The sequence below is a fragment of the Empidonax traillii genome, unplaced genomic scaffold (genome assembly GCF_003031625.1).
Source record: "Empidonax traillii isolate 1590-97213 ecotype Southwest subspecies unplaced genomic scaffold, ASM303162v1 scaffold166:size2381449, whole genome shotgun sequence".
NCBI classification, from domain to species: Eukaryota; Metazoa; Chordata; class Aves; order Passeriformes; family Tyrannidae; genus Empidonax; species Empidonax traillii.
Genome location: NW_020955359.1, coordinates 1,132,750 through 1,138,604, shown reverse-complemented (window position 1 = coordinate 1,138,604; position 5,855 = coordinate 1,132,750).

The window sequence follows — 5,855 nt, the reverse complement described above, 5'->3', positions numbered from 1 at the left end:
TTTTTTTTTTTTTTTTTTTTTTTTTTTTTTTTTTTTTTTTTTTTTTTTTTACTTCTGGAAGAACACCAATGAGTTTAATCTCTGTCTTGCAGTCATTTATTTAACCCTGGGACAGGCCCATGTGTCCTCATACAAATGAAGAGCAGCTCTACCCTGATTAGCATTCCCTGCACTTTCATGGATTATTATTAGCAACTTTTACCCACTGAATGTTTACAGAGCTTTTGTGAGCTTTTTACATCAGCTACCTTGTCCTTTCAATTTTCTATTATACCTTTTGTAATTGCTTTCTGTCTATATTTGATATGTTGTTGCTTTACTCCAGTAACTTCCATTATCACTTTTAACTGTTTGCTATTGCTGGGAACAATGTGATTGCATTATTTACTCTGTTTGCTTTAAATATCACTTTTTGCTTGTTCTCCCCCCTTGTCTCCCCCCCATCTTTCTGGGAATATTTGAGTTTAGCAACAAGATGCTGTCTGAAGTCTTATTTGTTACCTTCATAGCCTAAGACCATGATTACTTGAAGCCAAATGATATATTGTCATAAAGCACTAAACACCCACCAGACCATTATTAAATTTATCATAGCTACGAGCTCAATACACAGTGAAAGATAAACTTGTTTTTTACTGCCTGTGGAAGTCAGCAGGTTGATTCCCCCTTTAATTCTCATTTTTGTCAATACTAGAATCATTAAATCCCCATCACGAAGACCAGTTTCTTCACAGCTCTCTCATCACAGAGTCTAGCTATTTTTTTTAGGCATAGAGTTGTGGTAAAACAGCAACAACAGTAGGAAGCACATTCATGTGCTGCGTTCCACACCCAATTTTCTTGTGCATTTAAGATCAGAAATTGTGTTTCCTTTCTTTTCTGCCCTCCAGCTGTATGTTCTGCTATCCTTGGGGAGGCTGCAATTGTGGAGTGCAAGTGCCTGTCCTTTCTGTCATAAGAGGAGGTCAAGGAAAGACCTACTTTAACTATTCTGAAACAAGCTCTGTAAGGAATCTGATTTGAGTGTACGTTACAAAACTCTAAATAAAACCAGAAGTTATTTATCCTGTACTTCATCAAACATGAACATCGAATAAATTGCTTAATCCTGAACACAGCTATTTGTCCTTACTGGTAGCTGCATTAAACCCTGTCTTATCCTTGTTTGCTTCCTTTTCCTTTTTTTCTTCTTTTCTAGGAACTTCCAGGACTTGGTTGGCCCAGTGGTGATCACCAGCTTAGCTGCCTGTTCTGCTGTCCCACACTGACATTTTCCTAATCTTCCTTAAAATATGAGTAGGCTGCTGCTGCTGCTATCTTTGTAAATCATGTGCTTCCAGCTCTCCCTACTGTCTTAAATATATGGAGTAGGTGACTGTTCCACCAGTGAGCTGTTGATTTTTCTGCATCCACTGCAACAAGGGCACTGGGTACTAACACATGTGCAAGAATCATCTCTCCAAAAGACTGAGGCTGTGCTCCAGCAAAGTGTTTGCTGTATAAATATAGTTTGAGTCTTCAGGTATGTTTCTGTTGCACTTCAGGTATGCATACCTCCAGCATACTCCTGCAGCACAAAAGGCAAAATACTGAAAAAGCTCAGCTTTTCAATAAAGAAAAGATGGCCTACACAATTAGAAGGCTTCTTCTTGTTATAGTCTTCAGTCATTTAAATATCAGCTGAATAAATACAGAATGGATGTTGCATAAAGGTGATAAAAGGTGAGGACACAAACATACTTGGTTATTTAGCTTTTATTCCTCATTATACCATGCAAGGTTTCTTTTCTCCATTAAAATGATTAGTGAAATAAAGCTCTGCCTTGAGCTTATTGCTAGGTCAATGAGCCTCTGTTCTTTCTGGTGGTGAATGCTATTTGTGATTATTGCATCCATTACTTTTTATATAGGAAATAATACCTCTGCCTGGATCTATATGAACACATAGATTTCTGTTCCAAATCAAACTTTATCTGTACTGTGTGCTATGGCTGGGAGGGAAGCAGAGAGCTGGTGCAGTGTCAAATCAAGTTAAGGAATGCAATGTTATAGTAATAACCAAGGGTAGTTAATGCTTATTACATTATGCAGGATAAACTAGGGCAGGCAAGTTATATTGATTACATGTTGGGTGGTTTGTAACTCTGAAAATAAAACATTTGGAATGCCCTGGCTACAGACATGGATGTGACATAGATTAGACAACTGAGCTCTCTTCCATATGCTCAAGATACAGCACAAGATAAGGCTGGGCAATGATTTGCACTCACTGCCCATAACCTTATGGTTCAGATTGTTGTAAATCCTCCCCAGAGTGAGGATGATGATGGTGCAGTCTGGATGACAAAGCCTAGGTGTGAACACTGCAGTGCTCAGCATTAGGGAAAAGCAAGGGGAATTCCAAGAACCTGCTCTCTCTGACCTGCACGAGGACAGGGGGATCCAGGATGGGAACAGCCCTCCACTAAGCCAGTTTTGATTATCAAGCTGACCACAAGGAGAGGTGCTGATGTGAAGGGGTTCTCTCCAAATAAGGCTGGGTGATTACTGTAAGAACATCACCATCATTATGCCATCTCTCCTCCTTTGAAATGTCCCACTGAGAGGCCGTGACATCCAGTGACTCCATCTTTCCCAGCTGTGGTTCCTCGAGATTGAGAGCCTGTGTGGGACACAGCAGCACTGATGGAAGTGAGAGCACCTCTCCTGCCATCTTTTCTCATATAAGGTCCTTAGATCACAACTTTGCTACTTCTGATCTGCTGATCCTCTGCCCTCAGTGCAGAATTGTCTCAAAAAGTCATTGAGTGCTGACTTTTCCAAAACATTTGTTACCCAATTCACAGACTATGTTTTACTCTTATGGGGGGAGAGAGAGGAGCCTAATTCTACACCTTCCTGTCTCATCAGGTTCATTTTATTCAGCCATTAGATACATCTCTGAGCTGTTACCTCTGGGCTGTGCCTTCCAGCTCCTTTGTGAATTTGCTCAGAGTCCTGAAGAACCTTTCTGATCTCCCTTGGTTCATGTGCTTTTTAAAAAATTGTTTAGGCCACTGTCTCTCAAATATCCAAACTCTGGTTCTAGTTCTGGTGAATATAACCCAGACCTTCATTTGGAATCATTCTTTACCTAACCAAACTAAGTAAATTCTAATACTTATTAATCTTATTTTCTGTAATTTTTTCTTTAATCATTAGACTAAGTGTCAGAGTCTGTGGCTGACATCCAGTAAGTGGTTTCACACATACTTCACAACTCAAGAATCCCTCGTATTCACTTGCTCCACAAGCAAGTGTATATAAAAAAGCATATATAGCCACTGAAATCCTTAGTTTTGCATCTTCTCCTAAAGCCAGGAGCACGAACTTCATTGATTTAAGATAGATCAGAGAGATTTGGTCTTTGAGAAAATACAATGATACAGCTCTCCCAAGCGTTTGACAACTTACAGTTTCCTTTCTCCTTACATGACCCCTTTTTAGGTGTATGGTATCAGTTTTGTTCTCCATAGCACAAGAGGAGAAGAGCAACAGATGTGCTGCTTCGTTTTCTTCAGGGTCTTGCAAATCTTGCCTGGGGATATTTGCTAGTTTCTGGTTCCTTCTAATTTCCTTCTGCTTGAAAGAATAAGACATAATAGGGTGAAGCCATCTGCATATTTGTACTTCTCAGATGAGGATTATTTCATTTGCAAGGAGCTTAATAGAATTCTGAAGAATCAGCTTTGTTTATCATTTTAGAAAATGAGAATGTTTAAAAATTAATTACTAGAATATAGCACATTTGTGAGAGCTTGCCTGGATTGAGGAAAAAACCCCACATTCTCAAGAGAGCTGTTGGTCCTTTTGTCATTTGTAAAACTGACTCTAAAATGATGGCTTTAGTGATTAAAGACTGAAAGAAAGAGGTCTGAGAATAACCAATGGATTCTCCAGCATATGTTAATATATTCTGTTTGGAAAGGTTACTTCCATTTATATTCCAGATGAAAATACTTTGTGACTTTATGGCATGTAATCACATTTTTTCCTACAGAAGCTGAGTACTCTGGTTAACAGTGGGAATAAGAATCTAAAAAAATGGTGATGGATTAAACTAACGAGGACATGTTGATTTCAGTAAAGCACATTTTAAAAGATTGGAAATAAAGAGTGTACTGATAGGGCTGGGGCATCTCTCCTGTGAAGACAGGCTGAGAGAGCTGGGGCTATTCAGCCTGGAGAAAAGAAGGCTCTGGGGTGACCATCTGCCAGTACCTGAAGGGGCTACAAGAGCCCTGGAGAGGGACTTTCGACAAGGGCTTGTAGTGATAGGACAAGGAGAAATGGCTTTAAACCGAGAGAGGGTGAGTTTATATTGGATATTAGGAAGAAATTCTTCCTGTCAGGGTGGCGAGGCCTTGGTACAGGTTGCCCAGGGAACCTGGTGAAGCCCCACCCCTGGAAGTGTTCAAAGCCAGGCTGGAAGGGGCTCAGACCAACCTGGTCTAGCAGAAGGTGTCCCTACCCATGACAAGGGGGTTGGAACCAGCTGATCTTTAAGGTCCCTTCCTACCCAAACCATTTGCTGATGCTGTGATATTTAAATGGCTCCAGACAGAGCACACAGAATGTTTTGCAGAGAGCCAAACTCTTTCTTGAAAGCTCACATTTATGCAGGACAGGATTATGTCTAATCTGGGAAATTCAGGTGGGTATGTGGCAGTCCTGACAGGCGTTGGGGTCCTTCATCTATGTCTTCACCTTTGTGAAGAACAATATTCTCTCCCTGTAGAAATTTGCTGCCTCATCCTTCATTCTCCTTTGGGGACATCTACCAGCAAGGTAAATTAGTTCTGAACAGGAAAAACATTTTCAGATCCCTAGAGCGGTTTCAAGCTTAGGAACTTTTTTCTTCCTTTTTCAGGCTAGGACATTAATAAGGCCTTTCTCAGGTTTTCCCTGAAATATTTTCCACTCCTTTACATTCAGTCCCACCTTGGTCACTTGAAGCACTCGTTTGGAGAGTAGGACATCATTCAGATTCCAGTCACTCCTCCCTGCCACAGTGGGCAAAGGGAATCTCAGCTTCTCAAGAAGGTGTTTTAAACATAAAGATAGGATACACAGTGATCTGGGTTGTGAATTGGCTGCTCCAGCATCCAAAGCAGTGCAAGAAAATCTGAATAAATAAATGATGGTAGCTTCACAGCACCCTGGGTAAAAAGCTACTAGCACTGAAGGGACATAGTTTTAGGGAGCTCAGACACACTGCAGTCAGGTGGCTGTGATCATCCCCTCAGCTGACAACAATAACATGCTCTGCAGCTGCAGATAATTAGTCCCATGCAGCATTTGGAGATGGGGGTAGGATCAGCAAACCCCATATCTCTGAACACTTCAACCTGTTAGAGCCACGAGGACGTTTTAACCAGGGAAAGAAATAAAGATCTGGCTTTGACCAAAATCCCTGTAGACACAGGAGCTGAGAAACTTCCCTTGTTACAAGAAAAAAGACTGTGCTGAACCCCCCAGAAACCTAAAGCTAAAACCAAAAAAAACCTTCCACCCAAGACACTCAAACCATGTGAGATAAGACATTTTCAACCTGTGCCTCCTGAAGAAAGGCTCTACCCTGGAAGGCTGCAATGCAACTGAGTTTGCGGACGAGGAGACAGCGAGGAGACAAACCTTTCTCCTGCACGATGAGGTAAGTTCTCTCACTACATACTGTGTCATTTTTGGGGATAGCATTGTGCCTCAGTACTTCTGTGTGTGGGAGGAGGGGGAGCTGCCCTCAGTGGCAGAGTTGGTTTCCAGTTGCTGCAGTCACTGTGACGTTGTTTGCTGGTATTGGGTTCTTTCTTTCATGG